This window comes from Gorilla gorilla, chromosome 7 (assembly GCF_029281585.2).
Source record: "Gorilla gorilla gorilla isolate KB3781 chromosome 7, NHGRI_mGorGor1-v2.1_pri, whole genome shotgun sequence".
Classification (NCBI taxonomy): domain Eukaryota; kingdom Metazoa; phylum Chordata; class Mammalia; order Primates; family Hominidae; genus Gorilla; species Gorilla gorilla.
Genome location: NC_073231.2, coordinates 23,780,907 through 23,804,873, shown reverse-complemented (window position 1 = coordinate 23,804,873; position 23,967 = coordinate 23,780,907). Strand labels below are relative to the sequence as shown.

Sequence of the window (23,967 nt, the reverse complement as noted above, 5' to 3'; positions counted from 1 at the left end):
AATTTTAATGATGACCTGGAGGAAGACATTGAGAAGTTTTGTAAATGTGAAACAATGGAGTGCATTATACCTGTATTATAAAAATATTACATAACCGTGTTCCACTGTGCTTTTCTTCCAAATTCTGTTAACCAGTGGTCATGTTGTAGCTTGAAATTGGCCACAATGGACTATTTACTTTATGGAAGTATTGACTACATACCAGGACTTGAGTTATTGTTTGTTGTGTAGGCTTAAGAAAAATGATGAAGAAAATTGAAGATTAAACTTAATAGTATCTGTTGTCTGTAGCATTACATTGTGAATAGCACAAAAATTGTGGAAAATATTCTCATATTCAGAAACAATTATCTGACTCAGCAAAGGAATCACTCTTGCCGCTGATGAGTGAATGATGTGTTGTTTTACTCTTTTATTTTTATTTTTTAGAGACAGCGTCTTGTTCTGTTGCCCAGGCTGGGGTGCTATGGTGTGATCATGGCTCACTGCAGCCTCAACCTCATAGTCTTAAGAGATCCTCCTGTCTCACCCTCCTGAGTAGCTGGGACTGCAGGTGCTTGCCACCACACCTGGCTAATGTAAAAAAAAATTTTTTGTAGAGACTGGGTCTTGCCATGTTGCCCAGGCTGATCTTGAACTCCTGGCCTCAATCCTCCTGCCTTGGCCTCCCAAAGTGCTTGGATTACACATAACAGCCACTGTGCCTGGCCATTATTTCTAATAATATATTATTAGAAGAAAATATCAACAAGTATTCATGTTGGAAGTACACTTGTTCATCATATGCAAACATAGGTTTTCTATAGATACAATAATTTTATAAAAATTAACAAATCAATTGGTTATATGAAATTTAGGATGTGTGACACTGCCTAGCTCAGTAAAATTTATAATAAACTTGTGTACAAAATTCAAGATATGCAGGGTTTTTTTTCCCCTCATCGAGCTGGTTGTTAAACATTTGCCAGCACACCCCTGACCTCACTCCTTCAAAACTGCAGGTAAAAGTTTTATCACTGTGTCAACTGACTTTCTTAAGAATCCTAGAATGAAAATTAAACAGACGTCACTAACTTAAATACGGTAGTTACTGCTTTATTACTTCTAGCATTCATTTCTTTATTGTGGTTTTCCTGATAAAGAACTCAGACTAGTTGTTCATTTTTCATTTTTGTAAAAATGACCAAGACCTCTGACTTCTCAAAACATTTTTACAATGTTAAGTTTCTATTTATTCAGAATGCAAAATAGATGATTCCCACTGTTCTTCTAGCAGATTTGGGGTGTGAGAGTGTCTCACAGCCCCCACTTAAGGGATCCATGTTCCCTCTGATGCTCCTGGTTGGACTTGAGAAGGAGCATCTGGTAACTTTCAGTCCATGGCTACATACCAGAGTGTAAATATTCTTTCTCACCCACTACCCTTAACTGAGGAGATCTTAAAAATAGAAGCTAATTTTTTAAAATTTAAAAAAGGGGTTGGGCATGGTGGCTCATGCCTGTAATCCCAGTGCTTTGGGAGGCCAAGGTGGGAGGATTGTTTAAGCCAGGAGTTGAAGACCTGCCTGGGCAACATAGTGAGACCCCCATCTCAACAATACAAAAACATAAATTAGCCAGGCCTGGTGGTGGATGCTGTAGTCCCAGCTCCTCAGGTGGCTGAGGTGGGAGGATCGCTTAAGCGTGGGAGGTCGAGACAGCAGTGACCTATGATCATGCCACTGTACTCCAGCCAGCCTGGGCAACAGAGCAAGACCCTTTCTCAAAAAAAAAAAAAAAAAGATTCTTTTCTAGCCCTTGGAAATCCTCTGTACTGAATGATGATAGTGATTTAATGAGTACTCGTTGTAGGTCAGACACAGTATTTCGCACTTTTTTTTTTTTTGAGACAGAGTCTCACTCTGTTGCCCAGGCTGGAATGCAGTGGTGCAATCTTGGCTAACTGCAACCTCTGCCTCTCGGGTTCAAGCAGTTCTCCTGCCTCAGCCTCCTGAGTAACTGGGATTACAGGCATGTACCTCAACTCCTGGCTAATTTTTTTGTATTTTTAGTAGAGACGGGGTTTCCCCACGTTGGCCAGGTTGGTCTTGGACTCCTGGCCTCAAGTGATCAGCCTGCCTTGGCCTTCCAAAGTGTTGGGATTACAGGTGTGAGCCACTATGCCCAGCCTGCTTTCTTCTTATAGAAGTTTCCTGGTTAATCTCTTCAGGTAGGTCCCATTATTCTCCTCCTTTTAGAAATTAGAGAACTAGAATTTAGAAGGATAATTTGCCCAGTGTCTCAAGTGACCCAGGCTGGGATTTGAGCCCGAGTTAATCTGGCACTATGACCACTGCATTATACTGCCTCCTGTCAACAAGTCTGATGTTACTCTCTAATCTCTCAAGTAACTTCATTGGCCTCTGCCTCCCTTTTTGTTATCAATGTTTATTCAGTATTTGGAACTCAAAGTCTGAGGACAGGACCGTTTTGTTATTGTGACACGAATGTGTTCAACAGTTCAAAACTGTTTTTTGAACAAGAAGAAAGTTAAATTTTGGAAACACTCCTTCGTCTTCCTTACCCTATGTGACAGCAATCACTGAGCCCTGACTCTATGCCTAGAATGTCTCTTGAACCTGCCCCTAGTCTGGCACCAGTCCTTCTCAGTTGGGTAACTGCTGGAACCTTCTGCTTGTTTCCACACCTCCAGTCTTCACCTCTCCAGCCCAGCCACATCATGGACGCAGAATGAGCATTTAAAACTATGTCACAAATAAGGTCTTTGCGACTCCATTGCACTTAGGACATGGCTCCATCCCTTAGCAGAGGTTCCCAGCCTTCTCTATAGACTCGCTCCCTTCCACACTCCTGTAGGCATCTCAAATTCCAGCCATATTGTGTTCCTCACAGGTTCCAAACTCTGCCATGCTTTCTCATGTCTGTGCTTTTTTTCAAGGCCCCCCCCCTCACCCTGTCTAGAATGGTCTTTTCCTGTCTCCCATTTCTTACCTCACCTGCACTCCTACCTGCCCTTCCTGACTGAGATTTGAGTCTGAGTAGTCTAATGTGATTAGATGCTCCTTCCCTTTGCTCCTCTGTAGTGCCCTGCACACGCTTTCTCATAGCCCACTGTCTTCTGATTTATGGCAGGGGAAATAATCTGTGACTTCTCTAAGAGGGCAGGGTTTGTAGCCCCATCATAGAGCCTGACAGTTCTGAGGCACACGTGCATTTATGCTGGAGGAAGGGGGCATGAGAGATTTGCCTGTTTTATCACCTGCCCTCCATCCCATTAAAATTTCTCTTCTCTTACAGCGGTAAAGAATTCAGTGTGGAAGAAAATGGATCATGGTGATAATTACATTATGTAAATCCAGCAGGAAGGAGAAATTTAGAAGGCACTTAGAGATGCGGCTGTGCCTGGAGAAAGTGCTAGTCCTGGCCTTGGGAGAGTCATGTCCCCCGTCTGAACTGTGGTTTCTAGGACAGGGAGAAGCTGGGTGTCATGATTGCTAAGGTTTTCTTTTCTTTTTTTTCCTCTTTCTTTCTTTTTTTTTTTTTTTTTTTTTTTTTGGTGGAGTATTGCTCTGTCACCCAGGCTAGAGTGTAGTGGCATGATCTTGGCTCACTCCCCTTCCAGGTTAAAACGATTCTCCTGCCTCAGTCTTCTGAGTAGCTGGGATTATAGGTGGCCACCACTGAGCCTGGGTAATTTTTATATTTTAGGAGAGTTGTGACTTCACCATGTTGGCTAGGCTGGTCTCGAACTCCTGACCTCAAGTGATTGATCCACCTCAGCCTCCTAAAATTGTGGGATTACCGGTATGAGCCACCGGGCCCCGCCAATTACTAAGGTTTTCTTAGGTCTATGCATGCCAGCCCTACAGTCATAGTACATAGTCCTCTGTGTCATAATTTTCAGGGTATATATTTTGCCGAGACACAGATCTTCCTGAGCAACCTGGAATCTGATTATTTCTCAGCAATAATGAGTACAAATCTCATTTGAAGTGTACAGGCATGGCCAGTTGCAGTAATATTGTCTGTAATCACAGTGCTTTGTCGGGGGGTGAGGCAGAAGGACCACTTGAGGCCAGGACTTTGAGACCAGCCTGGGCAATTTAGTGAAACCCCATCTCTACAAGAAAAAAAAAAAAAATCAGCCAGAAGTGGTGGCAAGGGCCTGTAATCCTAGCTGCTTGGGGGCTGATGTGGGAGGATTGCTTGAGCCCAGGAGTTTGAGGGTGCAGTGAACTATGATCACACCACTGCTCTCTAGCCTGGGTGATGGAGAGAGAATCTGTCTCTAAAAAATAAAAAAGCATATAGGAATATAATGACTTTTATTAAGTTCCTCTTTTAAAAGCCTATCTATTCTTCCTTCAAGGTATTAATTAAATGACATGTTAACATAAATCAGCACAATTTTATTTTAAGATATCCTAACATGTCAAAATATATAAATTAAAATGAATGCAAAGTAATTCAATGAAGATACTTTGGGAAGCTACTCCCATGAGTCTGCCTTCACTTAAAATATTTTTGGAACTTCTTGTTCAGAATTATCCTGGGGCACTTGGCACATTCTTTTTTCTAGCAATGGTAGATGTATATCTCTGTAGGACAGATTTATGAACAAAATGCGTAATTGAACTGTGTTTTTGTGTTTATTAATTTACTCTGCTTGTGAAAGTAATATATGTTTGGAGAGCATAGAATAAAGAAAAGATGAACACAGTCTATATTCGGGTTAAACATTGTGTTAGGGTGTTCTTGCATTGCTGTAAAGGAATACCTGAGACTAGGTATTTCTTTTTAAAGAAAAGAGGTTTAATTCAGGAGTCCTCAACCACTGGGCCACAGACTCGTACTCATCCATGGCCTGCTAGGAACCAGGCCCCATAGAAGGTGAATGGCAGGCGAGTGAGTGAAACTTCATTTGTATTTACAGCCGCTCCCCATCACTTGCATCACTGCTTAAGCTCTGCCTCCTGTCAGATAATTGGCGACATTAGATTCTCATAGAAGTGTTAACCCTATTGTGAACTGCACATGTCAAGGATCTAGGTTGTGAGCTCCTTATGAGAATGTAATGCCTGATGATCTGTCATTGTCTCTCATCAACCCCAGATGGGACTGTCTAGTTACAGGAAAACAAGCTCAGGGCTCCCAATAATTCAACATTATGGTGAGTTGTGTAATTATTTTCTTATATATTACAATGTGGTAATAATAGAAATAAAGTGCACAGTACGTGAAATGAGTTTGAATCATCCCCAAATCATCTCCCCCAACCCTGCCCCACCCCTGTGGAAAAAGTGTCTTCCACAAAACCAGTCATTGGTGCCAAAAAGGTTGGGGACCGCTGGCTTAATTGGCTCACAGTTCTGCTGATTGTACATGGATGGCACTGGCCTCTGCTCAGCATATGGGGAGGCCTCAGGGAGCTTTTACTTATGGTGGAAGGTGAGGCAGGAGCAGATACATCACATGGTGAGAGCAGAAGCGAGAGAGAGAGAGAATGGGGGGGAGGTACCACACACTTTTAAACAACCAGATCTTGCAAGGACAGTACCATGGGATTGGTCCTAAATCATTCATAACAAATCTGCCCCCATGATCCAGTCACATTCCAGGAGGCCGCACCTCCAACATGGCAGATTACATTTCAACATGAGATTTGGGGGCGCAAATGTCTAAACTATATCAAATATTAGCCAGTCCTTGGATGAAAATAAAAATCATGGGGTTTTGGAGCCTGAAGGTGACAGGAGGGTCAGGATTCTACAATTTTTTTTTCTATGACCCCTCATCAGTACCTTGGGATGGTATTTGTCTGGGTCTGAGTGTCTGGATGCCTGAATTTGAGGAAGCTGTGTCTTCTAATGCCATGTTTTCGTTTATCTTGGACTTGAGGCTTTCTCTTTTTTAAAAATAGGAAGAAGTAGCATAAAGAAATAACTAAAGATCTTCCCTAATTTAACCAGAGTATTTCTAGTTTTAAAAATATCTCATATGAATATTTAAGAAAAATTGAGGTCCTACTATATATATCTTGTGCCTTTCCTCTTTTGCCTAGTATTGTATGATAACATTGCCACATCATTAAATGTATTTTGAAACTTTTTTTTAAATGGGTGCATTTTATTCAATCTTGTATATCCACAGTGTCTTGGTAATTTTCCTATTGTCTTCTTAAGAGTTGATGATATGGATATGCCTATTTGGCTGTAACATCTATGATAAAAGTATTATAATTAAAATACCTGCTTGATAAATTAAGACTTCTTCATACAAATGAAATTTTTATTAATGAGGTTGACGTTTTTCACCTGTTCTTTGTCCTGTTAAATGGTCTTTTGATTCATATTCTGGATTGTTTGATATAAATGTTGTCATTCATCTTTTCTTCTCATTTGCATTTTCTGGATACATCTTGCTCCTCTTCTCGTTTTTGATTTCTGAGTCACTTGACTTTAGATCTGTCTTGTAAACAGCATATAATTGGATGTTGAAAATCTTTGTCTTTGTTAGGGATGTTTAACCTATTCATGTTCATCACATTTCATAGTTCTAATATGTTTTCCAGTTGGAAAAATTTTTCTACTTTAAATGTTTCTTATAATTCTCTATTGCTTTAGTTATATGGCTTATATTTTTGTTTTCTTATGATTTGGAAGACACACATCTGGTACCTATTCTGTTGGTGCTGATTTTGTAGTTTTTAAAAATAAAATTGGTTTGTTTGACTCAAAGTAGCTCTGAAGTTAATCTCAAAGAGAGGGTTCAAAAGAAGTCACGAGCAACAGGGCATTCTTGGAATAAGTGTCTGTCCTCCCAAGGACACCACTTGGAACGGCAAATTCGTTTGGATGGAAAGTGTTATTTCTCAGTTGATTGATGGAGATGGAGTCTCACTCTGTCCCCCAGGCTGGAGTACAGTGGCACAATCTGGGCTCACTGCAACCTCTGCCTCCCGGGTTCAACTGATTCTCCTGTCTCACCCTCCGAGTAGCTGGGATTACAGGTGCACGCCACCATGCCTGGTTAATTTTTGTATTTTTAGGAGGGATGGGGTTTCACCATGTTGACCAGGCTGGTCTTAAACTCCTGACCTCAAGTACCCACTCGACCTCCCAAAGTGTGTTGATATTTTTACAATGAAAAATAGTGTTTTACATTAAAGTCAGTTTGATGAGCATTTCTTCACCAATTTTACCTTTTGGATACTTCAACACTTGTTTAAAATTAAAATATCAATGCAAAACTCTTTAGCTGGCCTTCTTTCTCTGTTACGCATCCTGTCTTCTGCTTACCCCTCACTGTGTCTGCAGTGCAATGTGTAGAAGTAACCAGCCAGTGGCCAGCAAGGGCAGCACCGTGTAGCAGAAATGCTCTGAATTGTTGTGTCTTTAGTCACTTTCCTTCTTGCCTTCAGTTTCCACATTTGTAAATTGAAGAGTTTGGAACACATAAACTATGATGTCACTTCTAGTTTCAACCTTCTCTGATCAGAGTTTATTAAACACCTATTTGAATAACTTCAGTACCAGGCCCTATATAGAATGAGAAGCATAAAATCAATCTCTGTTGAAAAAGAAAATATCCTAAGCTGATGAAAAAAAACTTTTTATCTTGATCCATGTGATGGTTATAGAAGGGTATAATATGTAAAAACTCGTTGAGCTGTATCTTTAAGATGATTGTACTTTACTCATCTGTGTATTGATAACTCAGGAAACAGGAAAACTAGAAAACTGAACATCCCCAACCCACCAAAAAGAAGAACAGAAACTGGCTAACTGACAATATGTTTAAACATTGTGTTATGAGGCAGGATGGCATAATGGCGAATCCACAAAAAGTAGACAGTGAGTTTAAAAGCTGACATTACATATTAGCCTTGGAATTTTGCATACGTTATTTAGCCTTTTGAGTCTCAGTTTTTGATTTTTTAGTAAAATTAAGATTTGTAATAATGACTTTATCAGGCAGTCAGGAGTATTGAATGAGTTATGAGGCATATAAAGTACTTGGCATATAATAGGTGATCAATACGCGTTTTTAAAAGGGGGCATTAAGAGTATTACACAAATGTGACAGATTTCAAAGAACTAAAAGATTCTACATCATTCTTTTAGTAGATTAAAGTCTTTGGGATCTTCCACAACAATGAAACTTGTTAACTTTGACACGGCGTTTTCCAGAGTGACTTGATCATAGAAACTGTTTTTCTAAATATCATCTCTCAGGAATAATTAATGCATTAGTTGACATCTGGGACTTCCCTAACTCAGGAGTCCTCAACCACTGGATGGACACTGGTATACAAGTGTTCTCCCCAAATAAAATCACCCTAAAATAAATACAGCCCAGAAATCTCAGTGCGAAAGAGAATATGAAGAAAAAGCTACGGTCATAATTTTGCTGGTGACATTGCAAGTTGCTAATACCTCTTTGGGAGAGCCATTTATAATAATAAAAGTGATTTATAATAAAAGTCACAGGGGCTGATTGTGGTCTTAAATGTGTTAACCCCACTTTTCAGATTATAGCCTAAGGAAAGAGCTCCAATAGGAACAAACAAAATTTATTTCTTTAAAAATGGTTGACTGGGTTATAATCATGTGTGGAAACAACGAGCTGAAAGATGGCTAACTGAACTGCTTTAGCAAAACAATGGAATATTGTACCATTGAAAATGACAGATATCTGGACTCAGTAGATAAATGGAGACATCAAGCAAAAAGTTAGAAAATAGTGTGCGCATGGTGAACACAACCAAAGAAAACCAGTCTGTGCGATGATAAAGGTTAGTAGTGAATTTTGTAAATATGGTTTGATGTAGGAAAGGGATGATCTATATTTTAACTTTTGGTTTATCATAGAATAATTGCTAAATGACTCAATAAAAACAAAGTACTAAATAAAAACATAAATTATATGTTCTGAGCTAGAACAGGATGTTTTTGAAAATAGGTGAGAGTATATAAAATACAGAATAGAAATAAAGAGCTGACATATAGGTAGAATTATAGAAAAATAGACACGGTACACCTTGAAATTTTTAAGAGTTTTGTCTCACCAATGTATTGTGAAAGTAGTTATCACACATGAGAAGTGTTTTTCTGGAAAGAATTTTTAATTCAGTGAAAACCCCAAAATACGGATATGAAAATTCATGAGACAAGTTGTTCTTAAAGATATCAAGTTCCCTGTCAGCTGTGCTTTTTTTTTTTTCCAGCTGCTTTTCCTCTCTTCTTTTGTGACAAAGGAGAAGGTTTTACAGATGCTGAAATGGTTTACAACTGCCTTATTTAGTTGCTCTCTCGCTTTTATGTCTCCCCAAAGGGTCACAAAATCTATCCGTTTAAAAAGAGAAAATGATGTGTTTTTAGTGCAAAGAGAGAATAGCCACTTTAAAGAACGAATAAGAATTAGAAGTACACGGAATCTCGCAACTTTAGCCACCATGTAGTAGGACTTTGGATCATCTCAGATGTCAGAAGCTACACAAGGAAAATGGAATGAGCTTCTGGGTGGGGGTTGCCTCCTTTTCACCCCTTGAAAGCCCAAATTAACTCTTGCATGCTTATCATGTGAAAAAGATGGTTAGAGTGCCTAGCAGAACAGGGAAGTCACTGGTTGCGGGACCCTCCTCCTTTTTCTTGGGCCTTTATGGGTGATCCTTGTGAACAGATGATCTTGAGGAAATAGTGAAGAATCTTGCAAGATAAGGCGGGGATGGGGAGGTGTCTGGGTGTTTGAGGGGATGAAGAAGGCTGTGTATCTGAAATGTATTACGTTCATGGAGAATTTTTTTTTTTCAACTAGTTTTTTTTGAGACAGGGATTCACTCTGTCATCCAGGCTGGAGTGCAGTGGTGCGATCTTGGCTCACTGCAACCTCTGCCTCCCAGGCTCAAGCAATTCTCTCGCCTCAGGCACCTGAGTAGCTAGAATTACAGGCATGTGCCATCACGCTCTGCTAAATTTTGTATTTTTACTAGAGACAGGATTTTGCCATGTTGCCTAGGCAGGTCTCGAGCTCCTGGCCTCAAGTGACTCATCTGCCTTAGCCTCCTAAAATGATGGGATTATAGGCGTGAACCACCGTGTTGGTCCCATGGAGAATTTTTAATCCAAGTTGTAAAATGTAGGAAGTATTCCTCAAAAGAGGACCAGCAGAATCACAAAGCTGGATGGAGTCTTAGGATTAATCAATTAGTTCAAATCCTTAATTTTCACCATAAAGGCAACAGATCCAAGCAGGAGACATGGCTTGCCCACGTTTACAGTCATCAGTGAGGACTTGACCAAAACCGATTCTGTTGAATTCCGGTCATATTTTTTTTTCCTCCCATAATTCCCCTTGCCTTCCACCATCACTTTACTACTTACCGTTTCTGCTGCTACCATGCAAAAGATTAGCATTCAGACTTAGAACTGTAGCTATGCAATGAACAAAGAGTCTTTTTAAGCCATCAGAGGTATGAGTCAGCATACAGGATCCTGTTTATGAAGAAGAGGGCCAGAAGTTTAATTTCAAGAGTTCGACTCTGCATTCAGACCACCTGGATTTGTATCCTAGCTCCACCACTGGGGTGGTGGGTGACACTAAGCAAGTTATTTAATGTTCCTGAATAGTAGGTGTCCTTATCTGTAACATAGAGAGTCAAGATTATATACGTCTCTTAGGTTCTTAGGTGAGAATTAAATAGGATAATCCATTAGACTGGGGCGTGGTTTACAGCAAGTGCCCAATAAATGCTAGCTAGCTATTTTTACTACCGTGAAGGAAGTTATAACTATTTCTGTCAAACCTTAAACCGGGTGTGGTGGTGCACACCTCTAATCCCAGCTACCTTAAAAAAAATCTTAAGGAAATAAGAACTATATATTTTGGAGGAGATGAATGTTAACTAGGCACAGTCTTTCAGTGCTCAGAATGACTTTTTCAGTTTTGTGAAACCTGCTGAATTCCCCTGATCCTGAAATCTGCCTCTGGTAGTCTCCTGTGTCTAGTATAGCTTATATTTTCTGTAGCTTTTCATACAACAGGTGTCTTAATTACTCACAATTTTAACTATGCCTTGTTTTTCTGAAACGGGAAAAGTTCTCTTGTCCCCTTCGCAGGGCGTGCGACAGGGGGAGCGGCTCGCTGCTTCAGTGCCCCGCTGCTCAAAGCTCTAGAGGGGCATACAGACGGGCAGGCTGCGGGGCTCCCGCCCCACGTCTCGGGGTGGACGTTGACAGCTCCGGAAGCCGCAGTGGGCATGTGCTACCATGTGCTCTTTTAGTTTTGCCGTCTGTAGGCGGCTTGTGTTAACCTGCTCAGTTAGATCCTCCACCTTGTCTCAAGGACAGAGGGCTTTCCGTATCCCGGTTTCTTGCCTTGGTGTACCGGAAGAATCAGGTCACATGTGGGCTTTGGAGAATGAGTGCAAGGTTTTATTGAGTGGAAGTAGCTCAGGGAAAGTCAGAAGTGGGTAGAGTGGGAGGGCTTTCCTCGGGAGCTGGGCCACTCAGTGGCCTGGGCTTTCCTCAGACTGCCCCAGCCAAACTCTGCATTGTTCTCCTTCAGCTGGTTGGTGGCCTGCTGGCGCCTGCCGGTGCGTTCCTCTGGATGTCCAGCGCCTGTGTGTTCCTCCACCGATGTGCTCCTCTCGATGTCCACCTGCCCCTGTCTCTGCCTTGCTAGGGTCTCGGGAGTTTTTATAGGCACAGGATGGGTTGTGGCAGGCCAGGGTGGTCTTGGGAAATGCAACATTTGGGCAGGAAATGCCTGTCCTCACCGAGGTCCGTGGGGGTTGGAATCCTAGCCAGGGACCACGCCTTCACCTCTACCCAGCACTTCCCTTCCCCTCTTCTGTATCTTTTTTTTTTTTTTTTTTTTTTTGAGACGGAGTCGTACTCTGTCGCCCAGGATGGAGTTCAGTGGCACAATTTTGGCTCACTGGAACCTCCGCCTCCTTGGTTTAAGCAATTCTCCTGCCTCAGCCTCCTGAGTAGCTGGGGTTACAGGTACCCGCAACCACGCCTGGCTAATTTTTGTATTTATAGTAGAGACGGGGTTTTAGCTGGGGTTACAGGCACCCTCAACCACGCCCGGCTAACTTTTGTATTTTTAGTAGAGACGGGGTTTCACCACCTTAGCCAGGCTGATCGTCTTGAACTCCTGACCTCGTGATCCACCCACCTCGCCCTCCCAAACTGCTGGGATTACAGGCGTGAGCCACCGTGCCCGGCCTCTTCCATGTTATTTAAAAGGACCATGCTCCTCCCGTCCCAGCACATCCTTTCCGTATAATTTAGATATTTTCCGCATTGTATAGCTTTATTAAGGTATAATTGATACACAATAAACTCACGTATTTAAATCAGGCAATTTGATTTGTTTTGACATATGTATACACATATGAAACTATTACCAAAATCGAAAATATATACATCCCCAGAAAAGGTTTCATGTGCCCGTCAGTTATCTGATCCTCCTGCTTCTCTGGGTCCTTCCTTGCCCCTCTCACCCCTCTTACCCCCCAACCCCCATCCCCAGGTGAACACCGATGTGCTGGAATTGTATATGAATGGAATCATACAGTATGTATTCTATTTGTTGGGTTTCTTTTCCTTGGCATAATTACGATCCATGCTGATATGTGTACCAATAGATCATTCCATTTTATTGCTGAGTATTCCAATGATGTTTTCTTTGTTAACTGTTTATCCTTGTCTTGCTTACCTGGCTATGGTGTGGAATGAAAACACATTGAAATGATTTAAAAATATTTATTGAGGAAACATCTGTGTTTCCCATCTATATTTTTAAACTTCATTATCTAGTATGCATAGCAAATAATATACAGCAATTGTAGGATCCCTGAGGGCAATATCCATTTACATTCTGTATGCATAAATCTTTTTAAATGACATCTACAAGCAATATTACTATTTATTTATTTGAATCTTGAGATTAGAATTGTTTTCTTGCCTCCCTCAATCTCAATATAAAAAAAAAAGCATCCTTCCATCAGCCTAACCCAATGGATTGATTGAATAAATTTAATTATATAAATATTTACACAAAGTTTTCATTTTCATGGTGAAAGATTTATTCTGTTAACGTTAGTCTTTTCTGGAAAATGTGGACAGTATGTTCTCAATTCCCTTGCAGTAGGAGCGTAACACAAAATAAACTCAGAAATTGATACAGAAAAAATAATACATTTGCAAGATAATGAGAGACCATTTGGGAGGCAAGTCCATTTTTGCAGTGACTTTCTACTTTCATCATAGTATCTCTCAACTGTTGACATTCCTGCATCTGGGAAGGAAGAAGATAAAAATTACCATGCAAAATGCCTGTTCAAGTTTGGTGAAAGATTTAATTTCTTCATCTATCACAGTGTCACCAGCCCTATGACTACTATAGATCAAGCCTCAGTGCCAGAAATACGGAGACTTGGCAGAGTACAGGGTAGAATTTAGCCAGAGGGAATTGTAAAGAAGCCAGAGAAAATAAACTTTACTCATTCTGCATCTCAAACTTGTGTTCTGGGCAGTTGTCCTAAGTGTTGTCTTTGCCCGAAAGGCTGGGAATGTGGTAATTTTAAAAACTGAGCCAGTAATGGAGATGCATGTAGTGACCTTAAAGATGCTGTGGAGATTGTAGTCGCACATAGGTGTTTATTAGAATAATAAAAAGTAAGTGCATTTTCTCTACTGGAAGGTAACTTGGAGATTATCTGTTTCATACTTTGATTTTGCAGGTGACTTGCTCAAGGGTCACACAATTATTTCATGGCAGAACCGGGACTGAACTTGGTATTTCTGAACCACACACCTCTGCCCTCCCCATACCGCTACTTCCATTGTTGTGTTGGAGTCGGTGTGTTGGTGTATAAGGTGTGGGAATGTATAATTTGTTATGTTGGGCTGCCCCGTGTAGGTGTCCCTGTTGCCTGGGATCATGCATCCTAGATGAGCTATTCTTGATCATTGTATCATCTTTGGGGGTGAGTTTACTTTTCTGAATGAAGGGTTGTGCCTGCCTAACTCAGCCAGCTATGCGATGGAAAGGCCACAATGAGAGGTGACATTTGGCTAATGAAGTAAGCATGGTTGTTCTATGATTGTTTAACTACTCTTTATCAGTTAGCCTGCTGAAATCTTTATACTCTGGAAGTCTACAACTTCAAGCATTATAGCAGTTCTCTTTTTAAGCTTCTCTTCCCTAGTCTTAACATCTAAGTCTCAGTGCTGTCTGCATTTTCATCATTTATCGGTGTAGCTTGTTACCATCTGTAACATATCTTCTTACACACAGGGATTCTTGGCTAGGGGTGAGAAGACAACAGATAAAGATCATCCTGCCTCACTGAGAATCACAGACTTAGTCCAACCTCTTCATTTTACAGATCGGGAAGTGGAGACTCACAGGAGTTAAGAACTTGCCTAAGATCTCACAGTAACTCATTTAAGATGTAAAGCCAAATTTTGTGTTCTGGACAGGATTAAGTGCAGCTGATATCCCTGAAACACTGTTCAGGCCTCATTAGGCTCTGTGATGGCATCTAGCACCAACTGAGCAGCTGTAGTGTCTAATAAGGGCAGGGCTAGCCCAGAAGGATTTACTGGAAAAGGTGTCTAATAAAATGAACAATTGCATGTGGAGTGTAACTATGGCACTGCAGACCGTTTGCTGGAAAATAGCTCTTTTACGGAGGTCCATCAGCTGTCTGTATCTTCACTGATTGAGGAGAAAAATTGTGTTATTGGTCTCACAGCCAATGACAAACAGAAGCAATTTACTTTATTTTCAAGAGACTAGTTACAATGCGGATCCTCTCCAGCCTAAATTGGTCAGTGCTTTTTTATGCTATAATAGCTTATCATTTATATCTCCAGTTAGCTTGTGATGGGAGTCACTTCATTGTCGATTATGTTAGTGGTTCCCATGTTGACAATGTGAAAACAGTTCAACTCCAGACCACGCAGGGTCCCTACTGGAGGCACTTGGTAAATCTTTTTTTTTTTTTTTTTTTTTTTTTTTTGAGACGGAGTCTTGCTCTGTCGCCCAGGCTGGAGTGCCGTGGCGCGATCTCAGCTCGCTGCACACTCCGCCTCCTGATTTCATGCCATTCTCCTGCCTCAGCCTCCAGAGTAGCTGGGACTACAGGCGCCCGCCACCACGCCCGGCTAATTTTTTGTATTTTTAGTAGAGACAGGGTTTCACCGTGTTAGCCAGGGTGGTCTCGATCTCCTGACCTTGTGATCCGCCCGTCTCGGCCTCCCAAAGTGCTGGGATTACAGGTGTGAGCCACCGTGCCCGGCTACACTTGGTAAATCTTTAAAGTATAAGGAAAATAATATTTGGTACCCTTTAAGGCAATAATTGACTGGTACCTTTTTAAAGAGACTTCAAGTAATTTAGTAGCATAATTTTGTTATCTGAGATTATCTCTATTTATTGAGGTAAGAAATTGAAGTGAAGAAAAGCAGGGTGACCCACTTGAGTGAAAGGATTAAAATGAAAAAGGAATTAAAAATAGATATGTTTCCGTTGAGTCTGCATCCTGTAGTCTCAAGACCAGGACACCAAGATCCTGTTTTTCATTTGACAAAATAACAGAAAACTAATCTTTTAGGGGAAGAACTCATGACCTTTAAAATCAGTTGTGTTCTAAAACATACTATTTGCAGTAAAATTATTTAATGTAGGAGGAATGTGGTTAAGGATATTGTATAGTAACACACAATTTATCATGTGTGACATCCGAGAGGCCTTTCTTTTCTGAGACATATCTTGAGAAAGATGATAATTTTAGAAGGTGGCTGTATAGTTCCTGACCCTATCCGTGCTCTATCCTCCAGTGCCATAACATAAGGGACTTCACTGATTTAAAGAAATAAAAAAGTTACCATTAAGATTTAAATATAAATTTTGTGTATATATAAAATTAGCCACATATGCACAAAGAAGATCTCACTGGGAACTTCTAGTTGGCAGACACATATCTCATCTCGTGGTGTTTTTCATTTGTTATTTTAGGCATGCTGATGGTGAAGAGGGTTTTTAGCCTTTTTATTTTTCACATTTTGAGAATCAGTGTGTCTGACACAGACATGGTTTAGATGGTCTAAAGATTTAAAGATTTAAATAGATGCAGGTGAGTAAGCCTTGGAACTTAAGGCAGCTGGATGGATACTTTCACACCATTGGATCCATTGTGTTTTTGAAGCCCTTTGGACATTAAAATGTGGAGAACTTTCACTTACTAGTTGTACATTAAATAGGATGAATTCCTAGATGGCTAAAATATGATTGATCTCAATGTACTCATTTTCACCGTTTTTAATTGCTTTTTTCAGTAGATGATTTTTGGTAGGCTTCTTTTAACATGATTAAAAGCAGGTTTATTTATAGAGGACTGCTAATTGATGTCTGCCAAACTCCGTTTCTTTGGGGGTGGGGTAGGGTGGACTTACCAATCTTTAGAGTCCCAACTGAAAAACTTCCAAAACCAAGTCTAGGATTTTTCCATGGATGGTTTCTCAGCCGCTCTCACGCACATCCTGCCTCCTCTTACTCGCTTCTTACTGTAACTGACACTGGTGATGACACATGAGCTCTTCCATAATGCTCACTCGGAATCCTCACTCTCTGTGCCAAGCTATGGAGAACATACTAGGCATCGGAGGACAGGGGAGGGGACTGAGACCTGGATACAAGAATGAGTGAATGAATGAATTTATTAATTATTTATTTATTGGAGACAGAGTCTCACTCTCTCCCCCAGGCCGGAGTGCAGTGGCACCATCTCAGCTCACTGCAACCTCCACCTCCTGGATTCCAGTCATTCCCATGCCTCAGTCTCCTGAGTAGCTGGGATTACAGGTGCCTTCCACCATGCCCGGCTAATTTTTGTATTTTTAATTGAGGGGGTTTCACCATGTTGGCCAGGCTGACATAAGAATTTCGACAGAGGGATGTCATTGTCACTGTCTGAATTGGGCAAAGCAAGGTTTTGTAACTATCCTAACTGCAGTTGCTTTCCTGGATTTATTTTTTGCTTTTGGCAAATACTTGTTGTCTATTTCTTTGATACTCAGAAAGTGTGAGTTTTTGTCATTATGGTTTCTTATGAGGGAATTATAGGGGATCAGGGTGGGCTGTGTTCCTGAGGCCAACATGGCAGCCTTAGGTTGCTGGCAGCACATATACCTAGCCACCACTTCCATGCAGCTGTGTTATGTAAGCCCCATACTTACTTTTTTTTTTTTTTTTTTTTGAGAGAGAGTCTTGCTCTGTCGCCCAGGCTGGAGGGCAGTGGCGCGATCTTGGCTTACTGCAAGCTCCGCCTCCCAGGTTCACGCCATTCTCCCACCTCAACCTCCTGAGTAGCTGGGACTACAGGCACCTGCCATCGTGCCCGGCTAATTTTTTTTTTTTTTGAAGTAGAGACAGGGTTTCACTGTGTTAGCCAGGATGGTCTTGATCTCCTGACCTTGTGATCTGCCCGCCTCGGCCTCCCAAAGTGCTGGGATTACACGCATGAGCCACCGTGCCTGGCCGCCCCATACTTACTTTCAAAGAATCATACATGAAGGCTAAGTCCTGTAGGTAAAGGCATGTTGCAAAGTCAACAGAGCAAAGGCTCGCTTTCCTTTGTAGAGTTTGGTTTTGAAAGTTAGAAAAATCCTGACTTCACCATGTACGAGCCTAGTAGGTTACTTAACACCTTTGAGCCTCATTTCTGTGTTTGTAAAGTGGAAATATTAATGCACATATCCATAGCATTGTTGTGGTTGGAATGAGTTCATGTGTAACATAGCTTGTGTGGTGTATGGACACATTGTGGATATGCTGTTGATGTTCCTTCTCTTTTCTTCCTATAGAGCGTCTGTCCAGTTGAACATACCCACTTCTCATTAGCTGTTAGTATACCTGCAGGTCGCCTCCTGGAATTTTCCATGATGCTATTCCCCTTCCGCCCTGATTACCAAGAGGGTCTTGGCAGTCGGTTTGCCTTCTAGTGTCTTTATTTTTCAGTTACTAGCTTGCGATGACTCTTCTCTGGAGGAACATGATGCTTGGAACAGCTAAGGAGACATGTACTTTCCAGAGCTGAAGAGCAGACTTTTAATAAGTTCCTTTACTGGAAAAAGAGGGAGGAGCTGAGCCATGCCGTGGCTCCGAACCTGCAGTTTGATATTGCTAGTACCACACACTCCAGGGCTCGATGTATGTTACTGTGTGTAGATGAGAAAACTGTGAACAGTTCTTCAAGTTGCTGGAGTGAGAAAGTACAAATTAGATTATTAATGATTATGTGGAGGTACCAGCTGGCAGTCTATTTGTTTTCATTATTAAAACAAGTGTGGTTTTGGATTATGTAGATTTCCCCCCTTTTTACTTAGATGGCCAAGGGTATTCATGAAGGATATCCATAAAGACCATGCCAGTGATGGAGCCTCCAGATCTGCTGCCTGCAAGCTAAAACACAGAAAAGAAAATTTAAGTGGTTGGGAATCAGAATGTGAGACGGATTGGAAGCCAAATTATAAGCTTATTTCAACTCTTGGCCTGCAGGCGCTGAAGTAACATTATTTGTTGTCGGAGACAGAAAACAACTCAGATTCGGGTCCAAGTGATTATTCCACTTAGGCATTGCTGCGCTGCTGCCAACTGCAATTTGGTGTAGACATAGATTGATTGGCCAGGCAGAGGCGGAAGTGGGTGGTGAGAGCCGCACAGGCACCGCAGTAGAGGCACCGAGTTGGGGCAGTCGGCAACCCTCTCCAACACTAAACCCACAGTGAACTGGGGTGAGAGTGGGTGGGTACAAAATAGACTCTAAACCTCTATAGTGATACACCTCACACTTCAGCTGACTTTGTTCATGTCAATGAGTCAGAGAAAACCTTTGGAGAGGTGTTTGGAGGCCATCCCCATGGAGGAACTGGGGACCAGCTCTCTGTAGACCTGAGACTTAGCAATTTTCCTTTGGAGCTTTCTGGGCCTGTTTTTCTTTTCTTTCTTTCTATTTTTTTTTTTTTTTAATTCCTGCATGTGAAATGGGAGCAATTCTGTGTGTGTGTGTGTGTGTGTGTGTGTGTGTGTGTGTGTGTGTGTGTATACACACAGTAATAGCAAATTGTATGTTTGTATATATGAATATATTTGTGTATGTATGTATGTATATATATATATATATATATAATAGCAAATACATGTATAGATGGATATTTGCTGTTATTCGAATAATAAAGACAGATGGGATAAAAATCCTGACAACTCGGGAAGGAGGACTGTGCCTTGGTTAATTGAAGACAACATTATTGACATGAAATTAACTGGAAGGGCTTAGTCCCTTTCCAGAGTATTTTCCCCTTGCCCTTCATTCCAGAGTATTTTGCTTGCACCTCTTTCCCATTCTGCTTTTATCTGGTTGACACATCGGTTTCCTCCATTGATATTCCTAAAAGGAAGGGACGGCTGGGGCCCGTTGTCACGCCCTGCAAGGCGCAATCTCCAGGCAGGGGCAGGGCAGGTCTGGGGGTTTCACGCCCCCCAGGGAGCGGGTCACCCGGTGGGACTCGCGCCCGCCCTCTCCTTGGGAGTCGTGTTCCCTGGGACGCGCCCACTGTTCTCCCTGGGGAGCGGGAGGCTCCAGGCGCGGCTGGGGCGCTGTGGGCAGATGCGCTCGGTCCTCACCAGCGGCGCTGTGCGGCGAACCCTGCGGTGCCTCGGGAAGGCGGTCGTTCCTCCCTGCTCCCACCGTTTTCCAGCGTGTGCGCTCTTTCCTTCTCTGGGGAAAAAAGGAAATTTTTTATTTTTTAACATTTCATTTCATGAAACCATTTTTTTTTAAGTGGTGGCGCTGAACACAGTCCTTGCAGAGGGGGGCAGCACTTTCCCTCCTGACCCCATCCTGGAAACCCCAGTGTGACTTCAGCACTGTCAGAGGATTGGAAGCAGAGCTGCGAGTTAGGAAGCGGCTCGCTGGCAGCTGGGCACGTTTCTTTCCTGCGAGGTCGGCTTTTTTGATTTGCTCTTTTTCACGTGAAAATGTTCAGCTTCATTTTTAGACACCTTTAGACATGGTTATCACTGTTTAAAGCCTTGATTTTTTGTAAACAAATAGTTTGCATTTTATTCATTGAAACGGAGAGAGAACAAATACCATCCTGCTTTTTGGGGTAATACTTTCAGATGCATTGTATTTTATATACTAAGTGATTTAAAATGTTCCCATTTTGTAATACCACATACATTTAAGACATGGAAATTTACAAGGGTTGCCCTCTGTTTTTATTTTATTTTAGCTGCCTTCCTATTTCAAGGAGAGACGCCAAGGTAATTTTGACCCAGAGGAGGAATGATGTAGCCACCTCCTAACCTTCCCTTCTTGAACCCCCAGGTAAGTGAGCGTTTTCACTCAAGAAACAAACCTTTGCACGGTCTGCTTTGTGTTCAATATTCTGGATGTGTTTGAAATGTATGAAATTTCATTGTACTTTCAATAGCTTGATTAGTAACAAGTTATTACTTCAAGAGAATGATACTTCTTCCAAAATAATACAATTACTTGGCTCCATTGAATCCTTTTCATTCACTTTTTAAAGGCTGTAACATCTACATCTACATCTAACTTTCCCAACTTTTTAAGGATTTATCTCTTCTCAGAGTGGCAAGTGACTTAAACCAATCATAGAGCTGGAAGAGCTACATCTTTTTGAAACAGTTCGCTTACATAGGGACATTTGTTCTCCCATTGGAAATTGGGACAGAATACTGAGCTTTTTAAAATAGTCACCCTGTCGTCAAATAGGTACTCTAATTTTGACTTTGCTAGAAAATAATTATTTAAATACCATGGTTTTGGAAATTGAAGAATGAGCTTTCTTTCTGACATACGGTGTCTTAGAGGGACACTGTCTAGAGCTCTTTGAGAATAGTACCCTTATGGATTGGAAGCTTGGTTTTAGTCCGGGGACAAATGAAAATCTCTGGAATGTTGTTTTAGTTCTGCTCTTGTAACCATTTATTTTGAGTTTCTATGCAATAAGATGTTTTATTACATCTGATAAGACTAAACTTAAAAAATACAAAATAAAACAAGTACTGTAAAATATCATTAATGTTGACATGCAATGGTATGAAACAGGAAGCTGTATATATGGTTCCAAGCTTCAGCAGAGAGTCTTTTTTTTTTCTAGAAGTAATTCAACAGGCATAAAAATGAAAATAGGTAAGCTGCACTCAGCGTATACATATCTTCAGAAAGCCCCCTTCACCTTCCTCCTTCATTTAGCAAATGTCTGTAGAGGTTTGCTTGATGGTTTTGCTTTTTTTTTTTTTTCCAAAAACTTTTGTCACACTATTAAGACAAAATAATGGAAGCCAGAGTAGTTAATGATTTGATTTTGCATTAAGGAACTGCCCTGTACTTAAATGATGGTGTGTGGAGTTTCATAAAGGACTGTATTTCAGTTACTAACAATAGAAAAAATAAAAAAAAACCTTGGCTGAAAGTTAATAATACAAACAAAAATAACTGAAGGAGAATTCCTCCCAAATCCTTTCCTAAGTAGAAAGTCAAGTGGTTAAGAGGCTTAAGTAATTCAGGGTCAACTTGAAGGGCGTATGGAACTGTCCTAATCTTGGGCCTTGTGATGTTTAATGTTTTTGAGAATTACTTGGATGATACAAAAGAGAACAATGTCATTACAACCCCATGTAGACCATAATTAGTAAGACCTTGAGATAATGCCAGAAAACAGTCAAAATAAACTTTACAAAATAGAGAAGTAGGCTGGGTGCGGTGGCTCACTCCTATAATCCCAGCACTTTGGGAGACCGAAGCAGGTGGATCACAAGGTCAAGAGTTCGAGACCAGCCTGGCCAATATGGTGAAACCCCATCTCTACTACAAATATAAAAATTAGCCAGGCATGATGGTGCATACCTGTAATCCCAGCTACTAGGGAGGATGAGGCAAAAGAATCGCTTGAACAGGGGAGGTGGAGGTTGCAGTGAGCCAAGATCACGCCACTGCACACCAGCCTGGGCAACAGCAAACTCTGTCTCTGAATGAATGAATGAATGAACGAATGAATGAATGAATGAATGGTGAGCAGCAATTGACCAAGAATGAACCATGGTGGAACAAGGTCTATGAAGGATATGTTTAACACACAAGGCTATCCCTACTGCACAACTTTGGCCTAATGCTACTAAATGTTTGAATGGAACAGTTAACTCCCGTTGCTGGGATCCTGTGATTGCCAAGCATGCACTGGGTGTGGGGTAGGTTTTTCTGCCCAAAAAGAAAGGAAACAACTCTTTTGCTGTCTTCTCAATGTGCACGTTGGTTTCTTTCAAGTCTGGTGAAGTTCTGCTGCTGAAGGATGTTCAAGCCCTGAGTCTATAAAAGTAAGGAGCGGTTCTGGGAAAACAAGGGCTTCCCAGGTTCCCCAAGTGTTCCCTGTCCTGCTACTCTGGTAGCTTTAACTTCAGAGCAGAAACATCCTATAACTTTGCATTTGCCCAGGTAGACCTTAATCAGCTTTGGACTACTTATTTACTTATTCTTTCTTTCCTTCTTTCCTTCCTTCCTCCTTTCCTTACTCCTTTCCTTTCTCTCTCTCTTTCTTTCTTTCCCTCTCTTTCTTTCCTTCCTTCTTTCTTTCTTTCTTTCTTTTCTTTCTTTCTTTCTTTCTTTCTTTTTCTTTTCTTTTTCTTTTTCCTTTCCTTCCTTCCTTCCTTCCTTCCTTTCTTTCCTTCCTTCCTTTCTTTCCTTTTTCCTTGGCCTCCCAAAGTGCTGGGATTACAGGTGTGAGCCACCGTGCTTGGCCTCTGCTCACAATTTTTACGGCCACCTTGTATCTTGTCACTGCTCACTGATATATTTCCTGCCTCTCCCTACCACGAAATGGAACCACATTTCCAAATCCTTAATTCCTTTCCTCTATCAAAGAAAAGATGTGCTGTTGGCTCTCCATGCTCCTGTCCCTTGATGCTAGCTCTCTGTGCTCCCCCTCCCCTGACACTAGCTCTCTGTGCTCCCCCTCCCCGACCTGTGCTTTTGTCTCCACCTGTTCCTGTCTCCCACCTCTGGCCCTTCTGCTCACTCCTCCCCAGCTGTCACTCCTTGAAGCTGTGTTGGTGTCCACACTCTTTCTACCTAGCATACTTTCTTCTCATCGCTGACCAGGGAGCTTCAAACCTCACCTCAATGGTAATGTGTTCCTGTACTCTAGCTTGAGGACCAGTGCCTGGCTCTTATGAGGCACCAAACAAAAGAATGAATGAGCGAGTAAATGAATGGAAAAGTGAATAAAGGGATGTCTCCTACCTGAAGATGGCTCCACTTAGTCCTCTGGCACCAACCACATTCTTCTTGTGGGCACGTGTCATTGCATTGTCATTATTGTTTGCGCAGTGGTCTCCTGATCTCACCCCTGAACAGGGCGCAGAACTTTCCTTTCCCATTTTGGTGATCCAGCTCCTTCTGGAGCATCTGGGGATAAAAACTGTTTGTAGACACATAACCTTGTAGGCCCTTTGCAGTTCCGCTAGTGTGTGAAGCATGACTAGCAAATAACATAAAATAGTAGCTGACGCAATCATTTTTGGAAGGAAGCAGATGTTATAAGTAAATAATAATATAAAACTATAATGTACTAACTGGGCAAGTTGCTCCTATTTGAAAAGCCAGAGAAAAGTAACAGTTTGGATTTTATAAAGTGGCCTTCCTTTGGATGTGTTTTAGACTTTTAAAATATTTTCGTTGAATGGAATGAGGGGTGCCATAAAGTCTGTAAGCTTTTAATCAGTGTCACCTTTCACTGCTTCAATTTTAATTTATACTCCTGGGCCACCATTGGTTTTCTGCAGATGAGGCTACTCCAGGAGGTTCATACTGGCACATGAATGGGTATCCGATGATGCATGCCTTCCAGTAGGCTTTTATTTCCTGTT

General features: G+C 41.4%; 1 protein-coding gene across 34 annotated transcripts in view; it reads left to right on the top strand.

Moving 5' to 3' along the window:
- CSGALNACT1 (chondroitin sulfate N-acetylgalactosaminyltransferase 1) overlaps window positions 1-23,967 on the top strand; it is a 357,361-nt gene that overhangs the window by 138,869 nt on the left and 194,525 nt on the right. For 23 of the 34 annotated variants that reach the window (XM_055349096.2, XM_055349091.2, XM_063709119.1 and 20 more), the window contains one exon: window positions 20,310-20,404. The gene's annotated coding sequence lies outside the window, so the exon portion shown is untranslated. Of the gene's footprint in view, window positions 1-19,452; window positions 20,184-20,309; window positions 20,405-23,967 lie in introns of those variants that run through there. The other 11 variants (XM_055349089.2, XM_063709098.1, XM_063709094.1 and 8 more) reach the window with 8 other exon arrangements.